At 54.4% G+C, this 21,280-nt stretch overlaps 2 protein-coding genes across 4 annotated transcripts in view; both read left to right on the plus strand.

Annotated features, from left to right (window-relative positions):
* The window catches only part of LOC146402550 (uncharacterized), a 42,774-nt gene extending 27,248 nt beyond the window's left edge, over nt 1-15,526 (plus strand). The window contains exon 3 of the mRNA XM_084965692.1: nt 13,858-15,526. The gene's annotated coding sequence lies outside the window, so the exon portion shown is untranslated. The remainder of the gene's footprint in view (nt 1-13,857) is intronic.
* Nucleotides 1-21,280, plus strand: part of SPSB1 (splA/ryanodine receptor domain and SOCS box containing 1) — a 69,900-nt gene that overhangs the window by 26,618 nt on the left and 22,002 nt on the right. Inside the window, exon 1 of one of the 3 annotated variants that reach the window (XM_021095290.2) lies at nt 13,083-13,409. The exons of the other annotated variants lie outside the window; for them this stretch is intronic. The gene's annotated coding sequence lies outside the window, so the exon portion shown is untranslated. Of the gene's footprint in view, nt 1-13,082; nt 13,410-21,280 lie in introns of those variants that run through there. 3 annotated transcript variants of the gene reach the window in all.

Consider the following 21,280-nt stretch of genomic DNA (forward strand, 5'->3'; position numbering starts at 1 on the left):
GTCAGGGCAGAGGAAGCTCTTGCTGAGGCCTGGGAGGGAGCAGCAAGGCAGTGGGGGTGGCCGGGTTCTGGAGAGATAGAAGGTCCAGGGTTTGCTCCGGGACAGGCTTAGATGTCTGCCCCATCACCCACGCGTGATGTGGCCGCAGCTAAGGTCCGCCACTGAGAGGCAGGGCCGCTTCCTCCGCCAGCAGACATCCATCCTGCTGTGCCCTGTGCTAGAGCAGTGGTCCCCGCCGGCAAGGAGAGGGAGACAGGTGAGAAGATCAGCAGTCACTGCATCTCTCACCCTGGACTGAGCTGATCGAGGGCCAGGCCAGGCTGCTCGGCACGTATTTGAGGACCAGTGAACCGAAAGAACATCTAAGAACAGCAGCACATGGGCGTCTAAATGACACTTAGGGGGCACCTGAGTCTGTTTTCAAAGTCCACATGGGAAAAAGCCTGATAGGAAACCCTGGAGGTTTGGGGGGCTGGGGGAGAAACAGCGTGAGCAAAAAAAGTAGTCTTTAAAAAGCTTGGCTTGTTGGTTAAAACTTTCCAGGTGCAAGAGATTGAAAAAACCCAGTCCACACAGCCTTAAACAAAAAGCAACTGGTTTGCTGAACTGTAAGCAGCTAAAAAGTCTAGGGGATTTCAGGCACAGCTAGATCCAGAAGCTCAAACCCTGGCGACAGCAATTACCTCTCTCTCTCTATTGAAGCACCTGTTTGCTTTCTTTTTGGCCTCATTCTCAGAAGATGATTTAAGCAAAAGTTTCCAGGTTGGCTCTGACTGGCTTGCATACTCAACTGTCACAGGAGTGGGAGATGTCCTCGTGTCGCAGACCGAGGCCATGTACCCACCCCTGGAGCCCAGGGCCAGGAGTGGGGACAGGGAGTCCAGGACAGAAGCCACTGCTTCACCAGAACAAAAGAGGTGCAGTAGGTCAGCAGCCACGGCAGCTTTTTAGGGAGGGTGTGTGTCTTTTCATTTGTTGGGTATCCTGGGGAAGGGGGCCGGGCTGAGGCCGGAAAGGAGTCAGAGCCAGGTCATGAAGCGCTTTCACACGTGAGAGTTTGACTGTTGCCCTTGAGGTGGTCCTGTGCCTGGTACCCAGGGGCCCTTGCCTGGTGACCTGTATGGCTCAAGGATGGCCACCAGATGGTTTTCATCAGAGAAGCAGCACAATTAGATAGGCATTTGCGAAGACCTGCAGCAGAGCCCGGGTGGGGTTGGAGGGGGGCTGGGGGGTGCTGGGGGAGGGGGCTGGGGGCGGCCAGGACCTCAGGCAGGCCCGGTACTGAGCCTGGCCCCCCGGGTGGCGGGGGTTGGGGGGGGCGCTCCCGCCCACTCCCACTTCCTCCTGCAGCAGCCTGTCATGCTCGCCCCCACGCCCCCCTCCAGAGGAGGCTGTCTGGACAAATTTGGGCGGCAGAGTTGAATCCTATCATTAGCTTGGCCCCCAGCATCCTCTCAGCCCTCGTCTTATCCGGAGAGCTGTTTTGTTCACTTCCCTCTTTTAGCTGCCGGCTAATGTTTGTGGCGGGTGAGCAGGGTGTGTTTCTAAAAGCAGCTGGCTGCCCGGTGAGGCCGCCTGTTCACTTGGGTGGCCCTGTTTCCTGGGCTGGCACAGAACTCCCTGCGGTGGAATTTTTTTTTCTGCATAAAACTCGAGGGAAGATCTTATCCGGGTCCCCTCGTCTGCCCTGACTCCTCTTGGGAGCAGAGAAGATGCTACAAGAAGCAAAGGGCATGCTGCAAGGGGTCTGGGGTCCATGTGATCCGGGCACCCTGCCACCGCCCCCTGCGCCCCCAGGGTTCCTCCGTCCCCAGGACGGTGGCCGGGCCAGCAGCTGACCTGGGAGCAGCCTGGTGGGCCGATCTCTGTGGGGCTGAATTGGCTCTACCTCACCTTTGGCTGGTTGGGCCTTTGGTGCTCATTTCTTGGGGAATGAAGCCTCCCCCAAGGAGCCACCCACAGTGCCCACAGAAAGAGGGTGGGGTCCGAATGGTCGCCCACAGAGCCCCCTGAGCAGTGGCTAAGAAGGTGAGGTGGCGCCTCGCTCCCTGGGGTCACTGCCTGCCTGCAGCCTAGTGTTTTCCTGGTGGGTGGGCTGGCCTGGGAGGACTGGAGCGCCAGGGGAGGGCCCAAGCCGGGGACTGGGGGCGAGTCTAAGACCCCCAAAGCTGCCCTTCCCACAGGCCCTCCTGAAGCTGCAGTGCTCACCTTCCAGAAAGGACCCCCTGGGCCAGGTCACTGTTGCCCCCCAGCCCCACCATCAGCCATCCTCCCACCCACTCGCCTGGCTGAGTGGTAACCCCCGGCCTCCCGGCTGTTTGGAAGGGGTTTTCCTTGTTACTGCAGTTTAGTCTGTGTTGGTTTAATTTGAAAGACTTGTTGCGTCTGAGTCAAAACAGAAAAATCCCCCTGGATGCGCCGTGGGGTTCGCTGGCTCTGGAGCAGCGGGTGCCTTCTCGGGGGGTGGCGGGTAACCCTTCCCTTCCTGCCCCAGCCAGGTGGGTGAAGCCCTGGGTCCTGGGTCCTGAGGTCCCCCACTCATCTCCTGGGGCAGGCGCTCAGGGCCGGGCATCAGGCTGAGTCCTTGTCCTTTGACAAGTCCAAGTCCACGCCCCTTGTCCTGCCCATGGTCAGGAAGGTCACAGCCCCCTTTGTCCGTGTGCTGAGCACTGGGGATGACACGGGGAGCCAGCCTCTCATCTCCAGAGGGTCTGCTGGGCTGTGGGTAGAAATGTGTAGCTCTATTTTTCCTTTTATCTCCTGTTTAATTTTCATTTTTGGGTGTGTGCCATCTATCCATGCAGGAGCATGGGAGGCTAATTGCATGAACAATGTGTGCCTTTCAGGGGGGATCCATGCTGAAGGGTTTGCAGATCAGGTGCATAACCCAAAAACGCTGGTACCTTTGGCTATAAATGAGCTCTGATGAAGGGAGAGGGCATCACTGGGGTCCAGGGAAGGCTGTGGTGGGGGACGTGCAGGTGCAGGAGACGGGGTGGGGGGGGCATGGGAGTGGGATGGGCAGACAGCAGGATCCTGTATTGTGTGTCTTCTGGGTGTGCGTGGACACGGGGCCTGAGCCTGAGAAAACAGGCTTTTGGAGGAGTTTGGGAGAGAGGCTTGGCCCCTGGAGTCCCCACAGTAGACACCATTTGCTAAGGTCTAGATCAAGGGTTAAGGGTTATCGAACCCTAAGGGCCGGATTGTCAGTATTGAGGCCAGTTGCAACAACTTGATTCTGTGGGTGATCGGGAAGGCCAGAGGCAACGAATAAACCAAAGGGAGTGGCCGTTTGCCAATAAAACTTTATTTACAGAAATGAGCTGTGGGCCATATTGGCCCATGGAGTCATCGCTTGCCAAACCCTGGTCTAGATGAAGAGAACAGACCCAGTGGGGGCTCAGAACAAGCCACGATTACCTACCCAAAAGCAAGTCCCTGACCTCACCCCACTAGACATACCCTTGGGGGGCTTGGGGGTGTGGTGTGGCCCCGCCGAGAGTTTGCAGAGCAGTAAGCTGGCCCTCGCATCCCCCTGTAGAACACACAACTCTGAAGCACACTTTCACACCCCCTTTGGAGCCAAAGAAGTGTGGCTGTGGGAGGAGGCAGGGCCCTGCTCATCAGAGAATCAAGAAGCAGAAGAGTCAAGAGAGATTCAGAGGCCCTCCAAATAGGTGTCCCCATGGTGGGGACACATGTGGGAAGCATGTGCCCTTCTCTTCAAGAGTGGGAACCGCTGGAGTTGAAACCTGCCAAGCCCCCCCCTGCTGCAGGACTTCTCAGAGCCTTTAAGATGCTGATGGGCTCTGTGACTGTCTGGGATACGGTCTCTTCCCAAACGCACACAATTTTTCAGTTGCTTAAGGATTTGTCCAACCACTTTGGGGAAGAGCTGATCTCCTTTGACCCTTCCTTTGGTAGACATAGAAACCTAATGCCCAGAGAGGCCGAATGTTTTGCTCAGGGTGACACAGAAGGCTGATGACAGTGTGGGGATGGGCACTGATTTCCTATTCAGCCACCTCCCCCTGGACGTGGCCTCGCCCTGACCCAGAGGCACAGTCAGGGCCACATGAGGACGGTGTTGTCCCAGGCAGCCGCCACATCCTTTCCTCCGAGGTCCGCCCTCTTAGGGTTTCCCCCCCATGCACTGTTGACCTTATGGGCAGGATCCTTTTTTAGCAGCATCCCAGGCCTCCACCCACTAGATGCCACCCCTATTCGTGACCACCAAAAATGTCCCCAGACCAGGCCAAATGTCCCCTGGGGTTAAAATCACCCAGGTCAAGAACCACTGTTCTATCTTAAGCCAACAGGTGTGGCGCCTGCCTGTGCTGGAACTGCTGGTAAAGGGTAGAAAGACTTGCCCGAGCTCTGAGGGTAGGAGAGGCCTCTAGGGGGCGCCGCGCAGTGGAGGAGGCATCCTGGGCCGGTTGCTGGAAAAGTCCTGAAGGTGTGGGTGCAGGGGGATGCGCAGGTGGGTGGGTTCTGCTTTAGACTCGGGTAGCCCCAGTCGAGGGGTTCCCAGGGTGGGGGAGGGGGCGCAGCTGGAAAGGGAGGCAAAGATGAGACCTCTGCATGGAGGGAGGGGGTGCCGCATGGTCAGGAGGGGAGCGACCCTGTGGGAGGGGAGAGTTCCGGAAGGGCGATGGGGATGCTGCAGGGCACGGGTGAGGGCGATGCAGAAGGCAGTGGAGTGGAGATTATTTCTGGAGGTGCGCCTGACAGCCAACCGGAAGTCGGGCTGGAGTCCAGGAGACCTCCCAGATCTCGGCCTTGGACCCAGAGCCCAGAGGTCAGTGGGCGTGGCTGTGGGCGTGGCTGAGGGCGCCGTCGGTGGGAGGGGTGTGTAGTGTCACTTGCGGGAATTTTATTCTTGAACCTTTGATGCTCTGAAGCTTTTAGAGTTTTTTCCCAGGCCTGATGCCTTGAGGTCAAGGAGGGAAATTGCCCTGGATGCCGGGGCAGCTGGTTCAGAGCGGCCGTGGCGCGGGCGGCCGTGCGTCTGTGCAGAGAACAGAGAAACCTGATGGTCTGCTTTGTGTGTCTCCATGTGGGGTACACAGGCCGTCCCTTCTCACCGAAGTTTTTAAACACTTTCTAGGTGTCTGCATCAGGACGCGGGGCCCATGGGGGGGCGGCTGTTTCAAAGTCTAACATGAACTCCTGGGAAGGAAAGAACTCCTGGGAAGGAAAGGGACTGGGCCTGTGGTTGGGTAGGTGTTTAGGGTGGTGGAGGATGTGCAGAGGGCTTCCGAGGACGGTGACGCCTTTCAGGAGGGTGGAGGCGTAGAGTGGTACCCACGCGTGTGGGAACCAAATTGGGCAACCCGAGCAGCGGTAGGGGCAAGTGAAGGGTCCGAGAAAGCCCTTCCGTGGCAGAGCGGGCTGAGGTCAGTGTGGAAAGAGCCTTTGGCGCCCGTCTCAGAAGTTTTGACTTGATCCTGTGAGCAGGAGGAAGCCACTAAAGATGACAAGAGCGAGAAGGTCAAGATGAAAATCCCGCGCCTTTAAAGAATGCATCGTGGTTCAGTGGTTAACAAACCTGACTAGTATCTGTGAGGACATGGGTTCGATCCCTGGCCTCGCTCTGTGGGTTCAGGATCCTGAGCTGTAGTGTAGGTTGCAGACGTGGCTCGGATCCCGCTACGGCCCCCTATGTCCCCCTGTGGCATAGACTAGTGGCTACAGGTCCGATTAGACCCCTAGCCTGAGAGCCTCCATATGCCATGGGTGTGGCCAAAAAAGACAAAAGACAAAAAAATAAAAGAAATAAATAAATGAATAAATAAAATAAATAAAAATAAAAAATAAAGAATGCCTGCGCACCTCCAGGGACTCTTTTCACAAGCGGCTCTCAGGAGACCCAGCTCACTCTCGATCGGCGTGGTCAATAGTTGGCGAATGTGTTTTGGGGGGCATTAGGTCCTGTTTTCCCGCCACCCGTCTTCTCTTACCCCCAAACTGATGTCACCTAGAGCATGTCTTTCTGCTCTTTTATAAAGAATGGCGGGAATAAAATTTACCATTTGTCTTTGTGATCTTGGGCTGTCAGAACAGAATAGGATGGACAAAGTGGCTTAAGCAGCAGACACTTCTTCTTCCCGAGCTGGAGGCTGGGAAGTCCAAGATCAAGTTGCTGGTAGAGCCAGCGTCTGGTGCGGGGCCTCGTCCGGGTGGGCAGACAGCTGTTTTAGGCTGTGCTCCGGGGCAGGGAGACCATCCCTCTGGTGTTTCCCCTTCCAAGTGTGCTAATTATATTCATAGGGGCTCCACCCTCTTAACCTAATTACCTCTCAGAGACCCACCTCCTAACACCATCACCTTGGGGCTCATGGTTTCACCATATGAGTTTTGGGGGGGCTGCAAACATTCAGTCCATAACGGCATCATAACCTTTTTTTTTTCCTCCCCTTTATAGGGCTCCACCTGTGGCACGTGAAAGTTCCTAGGCTAGAGGTTAAATCCGAGCTGGAGCCTCCAGCCTACGCCAGAGCCACCGCAATGCAGGATCTGAGCCGTGTCTGTGACCTACACTACAACTCACCCCACTGAGCGAGGCCAGGGATCAAACCCGCAACCTCATGGTTCCTAGTCGGATTTGTTTCTGATGTGCCACAACAGGAACTCCGCATCGTAACCATTTTTAAGTGTACATATGTCAGTAGAAAGTATATTCACAATATTGTGCAACCAATCGCCGCCATCTAGCTCTTTAAGTCTCTTTTTTTTGGCCATGGCCACAGCAGGTGGAGTTCCTGGGCCAGGGACTGAACCTACGCCCCAGCAGCAACCTGAGCCGCTGCAGTGACAATACCAAATCCTTAACCTGCTGCGTCACAAAGGAACTCCTGCCCCTTGACACTTTTTCATCTTGCAAAATTGAAACGCTGTCCCCATTAAACAACAATTCCTGCTTTCTCCCTCCCCCAGCCTTCGGCAGCCACCCTTGTACTTTCTGTCTCTATGAATTTGAGCTACTCGTGGTACCTCATATAGGTGAAATTACACAGTATTTATCTTTTTGTCACCGGCTTATTTTACTTAGCATAATGGTCTCAAGTTTCATCCATGTTGCAACATGTGACAAGATTTCCATCTCTTTTTTTTTGTCTTTTCTAGGACCGCTTCCCTCAGCATATGGAGGTTCCCAGACTAGGGGTCCAATCGGAGCTGTAGCTGCCAGCCTACGGCAGAGCCGCAGCAACTCGGGATCCGAGCCACATCTGCAACCTACACCACAGCTCACGGCAACGCCGGATCCTTAACCCACTGAGTGAGGCCAGGGGTTGAACCCGCAACTTCATGGTTCCTAGTCGGATTCATTAACCACCACACCATGACGCAAACTCCAAGATTTCCAAGCTTTTTAAGGTCAAACATTCCACTCTAGGGATCTACACATTTTGCTCATCCAGTCATCAAGTGATGGATGTTGGTGGTGTTTTCACTTTTTGGCTCTTCTGAACAATGATGCTGTGAACACAGGTGTGCAAATATCTGTTCAAAACCCTGTTTTCAATTCTTGGGGGGTTCTATGCTCAGAAGTGAAATATGGATGTTTTCTATTTTAGTTTTTGGAGGACGTGCCATACTGGTTTCCATAGTGCCTGAACCATTTGACATTCCCACCAACAGTACACAAGGGTTCCAAGTTCTCCACATCCTTGCCAACATCAGTTATTTTCTAGTTCTTTTTGGGTTTGACCTAAAGGGAAAGACAGCGTGCGTGGTTCCATGCCTTCCTGCCTGCTCAGGCATGTATGTGGATGTATCTTTGGGGACATTGCTATTTGATTCGGGTGGGCTTGCCTTTCTTATTTTGCCCTGCTTGTACCACGGAATGCGTATGAAAATGGCCCCAGGCTCCAGTGCAGGTCTACCTACTTTTCTTCTTCTTCTTCTTCTTCTTTTTTTTTTCGGGCTGCAACCATGGCACATGGAAGTTCCCAGGCTGGGAGTTGAATCGGAGCTGCAGCTGCTGGCCTGCACCAGAGCCACAGCAACACCTTATCTGAGCCACCTCTGCCATATATGCCACAGCTCACGGCAACCCCAGATCTTTAACCCACTGAGCAAGGCCAGGGATTGAACCCGTGTCCTCAGGGACACTGTGTCAGGCACCCTCTGTGCCACAACAGGAACTCCTACCTTGCTTTTTTAGTTGCTGTGTGATGAATGGTTTATGGTCCAGATGCACCAGAGTTGTCCACGCAGTCGGTCATCCATGATGGGAACACTTGCTTTGGAGTGACAGAAAAGGGCAGCAATGCTGCAGAAACATCTGTGCAGATATCCTCCGTCCGGGGCTTTTATTCTTGTGGCCTGAGCCCCAGGAGTGGAAGTCAGTCAGTCATTTCCAAAAAGCTGCAAGATTCAGAGTCCACCAGCCACGTGGGTGCATACTTCCTCCCCTCCCCGCCAGCAGCAGGCACCACCTCGCTATTGACTCTGTGGAAATCAGGGGGCACAAAGTGACAGATAGCCCAGCAGTGCTTAATTTTATGTTTCCCTGTTTACTGGGCAGGTTGAGTGTCTCTTCATACATATTTGCTGTTTGCATTTCCTTTTGTTCCCTGGGTTGCCTCTTAGTTCTCTGGCCCTTTGTTGTGCAATAAGAGGGAGAGACAAAGGTGACAGAACTGTTGACGGCTGTTCATTTTAGGTGCTGAAAATATGTGGCTCCTCTGAACATTTTGGAATTACAGACTTTCAACATGGAAATAAAAAGATGCCTCTCTGGGGAGATGCGGCTGGGTCGGAGAGGTGCTCTGGGCAGGGGGACCAATTTGAAGCACTTGCGGTAACTCTAAGGGGGTGACGATGACATGGCTGGTGAGAGTAGGGACAGGTTTGGGTCATTTGGTGGGGGGTTTACCATCTGGTGATAGTGCGGGAAGCCAAGAGGACGAGGAACCCAGGGAGATGAGGGGTGATGGATCGGGAGGATGAGACTAGAACTTGGCAGAGATGCAGAGGCTGGGTGGGGACTGTGCTTGTTTTGGGGTGGGGGGGTGCTGTGTGGGAGTGAGGGCCAGGGTTCCCATAAGACTGATGCTGTTGGGAGATGTGTCAAATTCAAGAGGAGATCCTCTCTGGAGCCATGAGAGCAGCGGAGCCCGAAGCAGGAGGGGCAGGAGGAAAAACTGTTGAAGGGGCATCTCTGTTTAAGGGACAGGAGGAAACACTGATGAAGAATCTGGGTGGGAGCCTTGCACAACAGGGAATAATACACTGTCCCAGAAGCCAGGCTTTCAAGGTCAAGGACCTGGTCAGGGTTTTCGAATGTAGCTTCAAAGTAGAAGAGATGCTTTCATAGGCCGTTCAATATATTGATGAGGTCATCAGCGTGGACAGGCATTTTCCCCAAAGTGGCTGGGGCCCGAAGTCAGCTTGGGTTCCGCAGCTTGAGTGCATGCAGGGTGACAGAGGCCACAGGAAGTGTGGGTGGCTGCAGGAGAGGCCTGGGCACCGGCTCTGTGGCATTCCGGCTTGGTTTCTTTCTTTCTTTTTTTTTTTTTTTAATGTTTTAAAAAATTATAGTTGATTTACGACGTTCTGTCCATTTCCACTATACAGCAGAGTGACCCAGTCACACATACATACACACGCTTCTTCTCACATTCTCTTCCATCGTGTTCTACCACAAGTGATTGGATGCTGGCGTGGTTTCAACCATCTTCACCCGCAAGTGTGGGTTGAGCTGCCCTGGGGGGTCGTGCTAGGTAGCCCCCCGCCCCCCAACCCTCCCAGGCGTCCAAGATGGGCTTCACAACATTAGGGTCCAAGCGGAATCCACCAGAAGCTGCCTTCCTTGTGAAAGCCTCAAGAACCTTGGTCTGCCCTGTTCAGTGTCTCTTCCCAGAGCAGCCCCGAGGGACCGGGGGAGACGTGAGTCATTTCCTGGACAGCAACCTGTCCCAGCTTCTTAGCCATTTCGGGCTTGGCCTAAATGTGTCTTCCTTTTCAAGTCCACTTCTATTTCCTGCCAGTTCTGTCCCCTTGTCGGGTTGGTGAAGCACCTACGGTGAGAAACAGACGGTGAGCGTGCCCTCAAGCATTCACGTCCTTTTTCTTCTCAGGAAGAGAGCTTGGCAGAGATGTCTAAGGAACCCATTGGCCAAGCACATGGGGAATTCTGTCTCTGCTGCTTTTCCTCTCCAGCATCACTCCTGGGAAAACAGCTCCTTGTGTGGACAGCCTTGGTGTGAAGATGCAGATGGGGTGGGACCAGGGATGGGGGCCCAAATGCCTCAGCTCTGTTCAGCATTGCTTCCAGTAAGTAGCTCAGGATAGAGCTTCCTTCGCTTCCATCACTTTGTAGGCCCCTGGGCTTTCTTCCTTATTTTCACATAAAATAAAGCATTTTTTAAATTGCGGTAGAATAGATATAAAATTTACCACTTTAAGCATTTTTTTTTTTTTTTTTTTTTTTTTTTTTGTCTTTTAGGGCCAAACCCACGGCATATGGAGATTCGCAGGCTAGGGGTCGAATCAGAGCTGTAGCCGCCAGCCTACACGACAGCTCACGGCAACGACGGATCCTTAACCCACTGATCGAGGCCAGGGATCGAACCCGTGTCCTCATGGATGCTAATGGGGTTGGTTAGCCGATGAGCCACTATGGGAACTCCCACTTTAAGCGTTTTTCAGAGTACCGTTCAGTGGTATTAAGTACATGGTTGGGCAGCCATCACCACCATCCATCTCTAGCACTTTTTCATCTTCCTCAACTGAAACTCTGTCCTCATGAAACACTAATGCCCCATTCCCTTTCCCCAACCCGGGACGCCCACCCTTCCTGTCCATGAACTTGACACCTTTTGGTACCTCTGGTATGAGTGGAATCATACAGCATTTGTCTTTTCATGATTGGCTTATTTCACTCAGCATCCTGTCCTCGAGGTGCATCCACGTTGCAGTGTGTGTGTCAGAAATTTCCTTCCTTTTTAAGACTGAATGACATTGCAGGGTGTGTCCACTCCGTATCATCACTAATCCATCCATCACTTGATGGACCCTTGGGCTGCGTGTATCTTTTGCTTTTGTGGATAATGCTGATGTGAACACAGGCATCCAAAGATCAGTTCAGGACCCTGTTTTCCGTTCTTTTGGGTCCTGACCCAGAAGCGAAATTGCGGTCCGATGAGAACAGTCACCCTCTGTTTAAATGTCTGGAGGACTTGCCATACAAAATGAAGCATTCTGATTGGGTGATCCTTAGGGAATCTTTGCACTTTAAAAGAAGATCGTGGTTCTCTGGTCCTGTGGTCGGTGGCTAGATGATGATCTTCAGAATTAAGATTTGAGCACCCAGACGTCATGTATGGGTAGTAATTCCTGTTGTCTCCTGACCCATGAATACATGAGAAAGGCAGGGTGCCCCACCCATAGCGAGGGCCATCTAAGCATGTGGTGTTGTTTGAGTACCTACTATGTTCTGGGAACTGTTGGCCTCTTCAAGAATATTAGCATCTTTGCAGAGTAGATATTTATTATCTCATTTTTACAGGCGAGACATTAGTGATGCTTTCTCACGATGCTGGTTTGAAGTCATCTTTCTTGGCTTGTTTTTGTTTTCTTTCCCTTGTGTTGTTAACACCCATCAAATTTTCTGTTTACCCAAAGGAAGTGTTTTCATTCTTTCTTCCTAGTTCTTTTTTTTTTTTTTTTTTTTTTTTGTCTTTTTGCCTTTTCTAGGGCCGCTTCCCACGGCATATGGAGGTTCCCAGGCTAGGGGTCCAGTTGGAGCTGCAGCTGCCAGCCTATACCAGAGCCACAGTAACACGGGATCCGAGCCACATCTGCGACCTATACCACAGCTCACGGCAACACCAGATCCTTAACCCACTGAGCAAGGCCAAGGATCGAACCTGCAACCTCATGGTTCCTAGTCGGATTCGTTAACCACTGAGCCATCACAGGAACTCTGTTTCTTCCTAGTTCTTGACCTACCTCCTCCCAAAGTATTCATGGAACTGCTGCCCCTCACGGCGCTTTTCATTAAACGGTGCCACTCCCTGGAAAGAGGGGACATCTCTCTGTTTCGAGTGCTTTCTGGTTCCATCTGGAAACCTGGGGATGAGGGGGTGGGGGATGGAGGTGGCACTGGATAACCATTCGGAGCAGGCTCTCTTCTTACATGAGACCAGCGCGGCTTCAGTAGGATGGGGGAGGAAACTGACCCGTGTGCCCTGCGGGCTGGGGTGGGGGAATTCAGGAGAGTGAGGTGGGTCCTGTTCGTCAAGGGGTTTGGACCCACTGCCACATGCTTCATCCAAGGTCAGCAAACTGTCCCCCAAAAAGGTGCCCACTTTCCCAGTAAGGGAGGAGGGCGAGGGTTGAAACTGGTGCCTGGCAGACATGGAGGGCGCAGATGTAGACCATGGGTTCCTGCCTGTGCCCCCACCTGGGCGAGACCTGAGATGGGGCTGGAGGTCAGCTCTCCCCCTTCCCCGTTTTCATGGGGGCCTCCCCATGGTTTCTGCCCTTGGGTCAAGGTCAAAGCCAAGGCCCCGGGCACAGAGCCTCCCCTCTTCCTGGGAGGAGGTCCGTCACTGGCTGGGGGGTGGTGGGGGCGGGGGTCCTAGGTCAGCGACAGACAGTAGGTGGGGGTCAGTGCCCAGGCTGTACTGCAGCTCCCTCGGGGACAGCCCTTGAGGAGTGGCTGTGGCCCGGATGGCCCACCACCCCTGGCTGGAGCCCAGTAAGCAGGCACTTTGCTCTTTGCTGGTGGGTTTCTGTTGTTTCAGGACGAGTTGCTTGGGGACAAGAGAGCTGGTCGTGGCTGGAAGGGGAAGAGGTGCATGCAGGCTGGGGTCCCCACCTGCCAGGCTGGGCTCACCTTTCCTTCTAGAACGTGACTGGATGGCCGCTGTAACCATCCAGGGATGGTGCCCTGACCATTTGCCCGCTTCCTCTGTGACCCCAGCCTTGCTTTTCTGGGCGTGCCCAAGGGGGGTGCAGGGAGGGTCCCCGGGCCTGGGGAGGATGCTGCGGCAGGAGGAAGGGAAGGGGTTACCAGCCAGCCTCCCACTGGGCCTGCAGCCTCCCTTCTGGAGGGCTTTTAAAAACTGGCCGATTACCTTGTAATTGTTCCCAGCAGTGAGGAGCGAGTCCAGTGTTTGTTTTGCCTTCTGTGCTTTCCCGGCCAGCGGTAACCAAGGGCCGCTTCCCCTTGGTGACGGGGGAGCTCACTCGGGCCAGGGCCGATCCAGCCCCGGTGAGGGAGGCCTGGGGACCCGCAGGGCCCGGCCACTGGCACGGAGGGCACCCCTGCTCCCGGGGCTCCAGGGGGCCGCCTGCACTGTGAGTCTATCTCCTCTGGCCCGAGGACCAGGGCTTCTCTCCCGGGGCACTCACTCCCTGGGCACTGGCCCCAAACGCTCCGGCAGATCCATCCTCTGGTAGGTATCTGGAGGACGGTGAGGCCACGGGCTGGCGGGCCTTGTGGGGGTGGGCCAAGGGCAGGGTTGTGGACCTCGGCTGGGATGGGGGCCACGGCTGACCTTCAGTCTAGATTCTGGCACGACTCGGCGTCCTCCGCTAGTTCTGGGAGAGACTTTTTGGGGAAGCGGAGATGTGCTGTGAAATAACCTAGGCAGTCCTCTTGGTCCCAGGCTGGCCGAGAGGGCCAGGACCCGTCTTGGATGGACGGGACTCTGGTCAGGGTGGGGGTGGGGCTGGAGGGAGGGGTCGTCCGAAGTGAGAGGAACGTTATAGCAGGAGTGGCCACAAGAAAGCTCGATGGCTGGGCTGGCTTGGCTAGTGGGTGAATCGGGGGTATTTGGAGAACAGAGAGCTGAGTGGGGCTTGTAAGGAGCTGGAAGGTGGGGGCGTAGAGGAGAGAGGCAGGAGGGGGCCTGGAAGGGATGTTGCCACTACCTCTGTCTTCCCAGACCCAGATGGACCCAGGGCTTCTAGAACATCTGGGTCAGGGAATCCGCAGCCTGGTTTATGCTCCCCCGTTCTTCTGGGTCTGGAAGAAGGATGGGGCTCTGACTTCTCTTAAACTTGTTGGCTCCTAGATTTGGTTTGTTAGGAGTCAGACAGGCTTCCTGGTGAGGGATGGATGGTCCTCCGTGTTCTTTCTGAGATGTTTCCTCTGGCCTCCGCCTCGGGAGGACCCACCCTGCCCGGCACACAGATCACCTGTGATAGGGCCACTCAGAGGCTGTCAGCTGGGATCAGGCCTGAGACTTGGCATTTCCAATGGGCTCCCAGGTGATGCCCAGGCTGTGGGCCCCTGGGCTCCCAGGGGGTGACTAGGCGCAGTTGCCCGGGGGGTAAACCTGCCCAGGGAAGGAGTCATCCTGCTCCGTGTGCAGAATCTCAGGCGCATCTGGTTTTCCGTTTGGGGGCCTGGAGAGGGGGTACCGTTGGTCTGGATTGGGGCTCTCTGGGCTCTCTGGGGCAGGGGGCAGGGGGCCGTCCTGTGTGCCTCTGTGCCCCTTTCACTCAGATCCCTTGCACCAGCCCAGCTGCCATGCTCTCTAACCTCAGCGATTCACTCAAGTGCCTTTCAGGGGACAGCATTGTGTTTCAAAACCGTGGGTCCTTGTGGCTGTTTTGTTGGTAGGTCTCCATGCCTCAGCAGGAAAGAGGTGCTTTTGATATGGGAATGGAAACTTGGGACGGCCTTAGAAATACTCCCTGTGTTTGGAAATACTCCGTGTGTTCCACGAGAGGGGACTTGTGGTCTTCCTCCCATGAGGGGACCCCCTGCTGCCTGGCCCTGGAGGAGCCCCGGGCTGGCTGCCCCCTGGAGGGGGGGTGTGTGGGAGAGGGCTCCCCACACTTGGGTCTGTGGTCCATGCCCCTCCATGGCTGTGACAAGGCTGGCCTGCCTTGACACTGCGGAATGGGGGACATGTCCTCTGCTCCCCGTTTCGCCTGTGAAGGGGACATGCTGCTGCTGGGGTTTTATAAAGTCCAGCTTGCAGAGGAGACATACCTTTCTGAGCATGATCTGTCTGAAATCACTGTGCGGCGCCGCCGGGGTGAGCGCTGAGATAGGCTTGCATGTCTGCAGCGTGAGACTGACAATTTTGCTGGACACGCAGGTGCCTTCCATCTGGCTTCTTCCTCCCTCCACCCTGGTTGCCCTCGAGGACTAGCCCACTCAATGGATGTTGGACCATTTTCCCTTTTGGCCACTTTCCCTTTCTTCCTTTTTGTGTCCTCAGAGGCGATGAGTGGACCAGACACACCCCAGATCCAAGCTGCTTCCCCAAGAACCTTTTCCAGATGTGTCTGTCCCAGCTGCCTGGCCCCAGCAAGCACAGAGGCAAGGCAGACCCACTGCCGATGCCACCACGCCCTTCCCAGAGCAGGTGGGGGAGAAGGGGGAGGCCTTGGGTTCAGCAGTTAAAAACCCAACTGGTATCCATGAGGATGTGGATTCGGTCCCTGGCCTCACTCAGTGGATTAAAGGATCTGGCATTTCTGTGGCTGTGGGCATAGGTTGGCAGCTGTAGCCCCGATTCAACCTCCGTGTGCCTCAGGTGCAGCCCGAAAAAGAAAAGAATAATAGTAATGATAAAATAGGTTGCATCCTTGCATTGACTCCCAAGCTGGTCTCCAGCTGTCCACAGCCCCTTCTCAACCTAGCACCCAAGAAGGTTCTATAGGGAGAGAAGTCAGACTGCATCCTCTGCCTGCACAAAGCCCTCTGCTGGTTACTTTCTGGTCAAAGTAAAGACAAAACCCAAAGTCCTTCCTGGTGGCCCATGAGGCCTGGCGTGCCTGCCCTCTGCTCACCTCCTACTGTCTCCTTCCATAGCCTCTTCCTCCCTCTTCTCCAGCCACACCACCTCTCTGGTGTTCCCTCAACCTGCCAAGCATGCCTCCACCCCAGGACCTTGGCACACCCTGTTCCTTTTGCCTTTGAATAGTCACATGCTTTTCTCTCCCTTCTTCCAGGTCTCTGTCCACGTATCATTACATCCCTTACCACCTTCTCCCATTGCTCGCTCTGTCCCTGCTACTTGGCTTCATTGTCCTTTGACATTTTTTACCTGGCCCTGTGTTAGATAGTCGCTCGGTCAACACCTGTCTATTGCACACCCGCTTTGTTCCAGGCACTGTTTGAGGCACGGGGGCCACCACGGTGAACACAGCAGATCAAAATCTCTGCCCCGCAGCTTGCATTGATTGTTCAATTATCTGTCCATCCCTACTAGCCTGGTGTCTGCCTACATTGTAGGTATATGTATAATGTAGATAGTAGTAGACGCCTAATAAATATTTTTGGAATGAACTTCAAGCACCTTATTCGGATCTGGCTGTGTTCCAGTGGGTTAAAGGAGCCAGCATTGCCGCGAGCTACTGTGTAGGTTGCGGATGTGGCTTGGAGCTGGCATTTCCCTGGCTGTGGCGTAGACTGGCAGCTGCAGCTCCGATTCCTCTCCTGGCCTGGGAACCTCCGTATGCCATGGTTGCGGCCCTAAACATGCAGGTGCAGCTGATGTTCAGGTGCTCATCAGCCGAATGTTGAGAGAACCCCCCCCTCAGGCTAGATCACCTCTGTAGGTGTCTATCTTGGGGGTTTTGTTGGTTCTTACCAGTTTCCACCTGGAAGATGCTTGCTGGCAGTGTAGACGGAACACTACCCCGCTTTCCCAAACACCAACCATGTGTCACCCACAGGTGTGAGTCATTCACTTTGTTGAGGTTCTCAGGGACCAAGGAACAAAGAAAGGCTCTTGGGAAGCCCTTGCTGCCCCATCAGGGGCTGAGCAGGTGCTGGGGGAGAGAGGTGAGTAAGCCGCGAAGGCATTATTAACACCTACTGGGTACACATAGGCCTTGACCTTGGCCCTTTTGGGCAGCTCTCCGTGTTACCGTCCAGGGATCTTGGCCTCTTTAATCAATAGAAATTGAGAAGAGGCCAGATAGGCAATTCAGGCAAGGCTTTCCTGGGGCTCCCGCTGCGACAGATTTCCCTTACTCGCTCGCTCCCTAGGGTGGGGGTCAAGCTGGTTCCTTATATGGAGCGTAGGGGTGGGTTCAGGGTCAGGCCAGAGGGATGGCTTGGGTGGTCTGCCCACCCCTTTGGTGCTGTCGCGTGCAGTGGGCATGTGTAGTACCCTGCTTTTGCTCCATGCACCACTCTGGTGTTGCTCTCAGCTGTTGAGAAGTGTCTGTTGGTTGGTTTAGTTTTTTTCTGTATCTTGTCCACAATTTGCCCCACCTGTCATGCACAGTTTTTTAAATAACTTTTAGTTTGGTTTTGGTTTGTTGTATGTCATCGCTCGAGGAGGTGTTTGTCCAGCTGCAAGCACGGCAACTAAGGGTCCCAGATCCCAGGTCCCAACCTGTCCCATCCGTGTTTTCCATGAGCCAGTGGCCAGAGAGGATCTGTGGGTGGTGGTAGCACCTGGCATGAGCAGCTGGGGTCTCTGGGTCTCTGGGCGATGAGCCTCACGAGCATGCCGTGACTCAACCCGTTAGAACAGGTTTTCGTGTGGCAACAGGTCCCGTCCAACTGTGCATTAGCCTGGGGCCCGCCCGGCCCGGGCCACAGCCCCACGGTGTGGTGTCACGGCTGGCAGGCAGGCACGTGGGCGGGCATAGACGTCACAGAGGGAGTGAGCAGGAGTGGCTGGGCTGGTTTCGATACCGCAAAGTACAGCCTTTGCTAATTTGGAGCGGTCCGGCGTGTTGACCTGCTCTGTGAAAAAGCAAGGACCAGGGAATTCCAGCTGTCTCTCCCTTTTCACCCTGCCTTGTTCCCAGAGTGAGGAGTGTGCCCGACGAGGGAGGCGCCCTGGCCTCTGTTCTGTGCATCCTCACCCTCAGACCAGCAGTGCTTGTGCATGTGTCGGTCAGTCCCTCCTTGCACCACATTTCAGGTGCAGCTTGGAGCTGCAGGCACGCCTTCCAGATTCCTCCATAGAACCCTCATCTACAGGTGTGTCTCAAGGCAGCGGGGTTGCCAAACCACAGCTCTGCATTTTTTTTTTTTTTTTTAATCGGAGGAAGGACTTGGGGTGGGGTGGGGAGCAGAGAACTCAGCTCTAGAAGGCTCCTCGCTCCCCAAGGGATGCCATTAGCCATGTCCCCACGTGTAACGCTGGCTGACAGGCCTGGTTCTGCCCGCCAGGTCTCTGCAAGCTCCGGGCTTCTCTCTGCCCTGCAGCCTCTCTACTGCCGTGCGGCTTTTGGAGAAGCACATGTTTTTCATCCATTTATATTTTTTCATTTGTTGTGAAATTCACCTAACAGTGAAGAGGACACTTCAGGGAGTTCCCATCGTGGCCCAGTGGCCACGAACCCAACTAGTATCCAGAAGGATGCTGGTTTGATCCTCTGACAAAAAGCCAACCACACAAAAAGGACAGTTCAGTGGCCTATAGGGCGCTGGTGATGAGCAGCCACCACGGCCATTGGGTTCCAGAACATTCTCACCAGCCACAAAAGAGGCCCTGACCTATTAGCCATCACTCTCCATCCCTTCCCCCACTCCCCTGGCCCCTGGCTACCACCAGTCTCTATGGACTTACCTATTCCGGCTGTTTCATAAAAATGGGAACAGACACCATGAAACCATTTATATCTGCCTTCTTTCACCAGCGTAGAGTATTTGAGCTCCATCCACATTGTGGCAGATGTCGCTTCGTTCTTCCCGTTTAGGGCTGAGTGAGACTCCATTGTCCGTGTATTCCACAATTCATTCATCCTTTCATCCCCTGATGGCCTTTTGGATTCATCCATTTATGTTTTTGCAACAACAGTACTAGCCAGGAAATCTGAAAGAAAGGGAAATGCATAAGCGTCTCACTCTAAATAGAGAAACATCATTTTGCTGGCTTCCTTTTCATCTTTTTTCCCACATGTGCTTGGAGAATTTTTTCTAGGTTTTACTCTTAGGGCAGATACGGTGTGGCCTTTCTTTCACCTGACATAGAAACATTTCTCCGAGCCTCTTGCACAGTGGTCCTTTCTGCTAGCATCTTGGACAGTGTGCCCATCTCTGTCCCCTCTGGGCCTCCTTGCCTTGTCCTCCACGGGACCAGCCGATGCCAATGGGACTCTGGTGCCTGGACCTTCCGGCTTGCCTGCAAGTTCAGGATTAGTTTGTTGCCACCTGTGGGCCCGCCGAGGCCCTCCCTTGTCAGGTTGTTGGCTCAGGGGTTCAGGACTTTCCAGGTGGACAGGGTTGGAGGAGGAAGGCCAGCGACATCAAAGGGGACGTCCCTTCAGGCCGTTGTGGCTTTAAAGGATCCTTAGGTCCTTTTTTCATCAACTGGCCTGCGAGGCCCAGGGATTTGTCTGTCCCTTGGCATCCTGTTGAGTTCCATGAAATCCCACCCAAGGCACAGTGATTAGGTTGCCCTAGGAGACGCACTGCCTGATTCCTTTCAGAATCCCATCCAAGTTCATTGGCTGCGGTCCATTCAAGGTCCAGTTGACAGACCTGCTGTCCAGCTAGTTGTGCAGAAATTCCCGAATGCCTTCAGACACCGCAGTCAGTTCCAAGCTCAGGAAGCCTGGTGGTAGGCTGCTTTGACATTGGATAGTCTTCTACTAAAAGTGGACGGTGGGGTGGGGGTTCTCAGGGCCAAGGTTTTGAGGGTGATGAGAGGAGCAGTAGCCTCTCCCCAGAGTCCCTCATGCAAGAGGTCGGGGTGGGGTGAGGTGAGGGAGAGGTGCCGGCCATGCATTTGCATCTCTAACAGGTGGTCTGTCTGGTCCGGGGACCCCACTTTGAGAACCACTCCTGTGACTCTTTACAAGAGAGCATTCCTGCAGCCTCTCCCACTGAAGGAATTGTGTGACGTCTACCCCTGCTCTTGACCTAAAGGCTTTCCGTTATTTCATGGGGCTTTTGAGGTTGTCCATCCACGGGCAGCTTTGCTGGCGCTGTGGTCTCACGGGACTGGGCTCCTCGGGCCACTCCTGCCGTGGCCGAGGGCTCTCCTGCCCTTGGCGTTCAAGATCCCATCCTTTTACTTTGTTTTTTAACTTTGAAAACGTTTTGGGGTTCCTGCTGTTGCACAATGGGATCCGTGGCACCTTGGGAGCCTTGGGATGAAGGTTCAATCCCTGGCCTGGCAACTGTGTCTCAGATCTGATCCCTGGCCTGGAAGCTCCATAAGCCGTGGGGTGGCCAAAAAAAAAGAAAAGAAAAAGAAAAAAATTTTTTAAATTATAGTTGATTCACAGTGTTGTGCCAATATCCCGCTGTACAGCAACAAGATTCCATCCTTTTAAATGTCCTCTGATGTGAAAGGGAGATGGGAGGGGCATGTATTAGGCTCCTACTGTGTACACCCGATGCTATGTCGAGTGCTTTAGCGACACAGTTCCACGTGGAAATCGTGAACTTCCTGGCCTCCCTCCTGCTCAGTCTTCCTGGAGGGACAGGGGGTGACCCAAGGGACCCCTCTCAGAGGAGGCTTTCCCAGTTGGCACATTCTGCTGGAAGAGGCCAGAATGTCTTTGCCCCCTGGCCCTAAAGCTTGGGTGTGGTCAGATTTTATTCCCTGATGGAGGCAGGTGGTGAATGAAGTTGCTCTGGGCCGCCTCCCAGGCCTTGCAGCTCTGGAGTGAGCTGAGCAAGTGTCCTGCAGGCACTGGGGCCTCCAGAGAGGACCCTGATTTTCCTGTGGAGCCTTTCCTGGGCATCCACCTCGGGGAAGGTGAACCCCACTTTTCTCAGGGCCAGAGTGAGCTCATGGAGGCCACCAGTCCACACTGGGGGTTGGAGGCTTCCACCGTCAGCCAAGTGGGAGGAGGAGGGACCAGTGTCCCTGAGCCTTTCCCCTCGGCTGACCATGGGCTTTCCCCACGAGGTGACCGTGGCACTGTCCCCCACCCTGCCTTCCGACCCCTTTTCTATGCTCCCCCCCCCCCCCGCCCCCAGCTCCCCTGTGGACCCAGGCAGGCGTTGTTTGATGGACCACCCAGCCTGAGCACCATGCGGCAGAGCTGGGGGTAGGGGTGGAGCCGGTTCCACAGTCTAGACCTTATTTCTGCTGCCACTGCCGCTCCAATACACATCTGCTGCTGGCTCGAAAAAAACCTCAGAAGGTCACCATGTGTCATTGTGTGTCACTCGGGTCCCTCCAAAGAGCCGGGCTTCTCATCTGAACGAAGCCCAGGCCACTGCTTCGTTGACAACCTTGCCTCGGGTGCATCCGTGACTTTTTTCTTTCTTTCTTTTTTTTTTTGATTTTTAGTCTCTGAATGAATGTTAATGCTATTTCCCAGGGGCAGGGCTCAACTGACTCGAGCCCTTTCTGAAAGTGCCATGAGTAATATGGGTCCTTCTGTA

This window comes from Sus scrofa, chromosome 6, assembly GCF_054392235.1.
Source record: "Sus scrofa isolate SSC_HxYL_T2T_F1_AM1 chromosome 6, Sscrofa_HxYL_maternal_Yorkshire_Landrace_v2.0, whole genome shotgun sequence".
In the NCBI taxonomy this organism is placed as follows: domain Eukaryota; kingdom Metazoa; phylum Chordata; class Mammalia; order Artiodactyla; family Suidae; genus Sus; species Sus scrofa.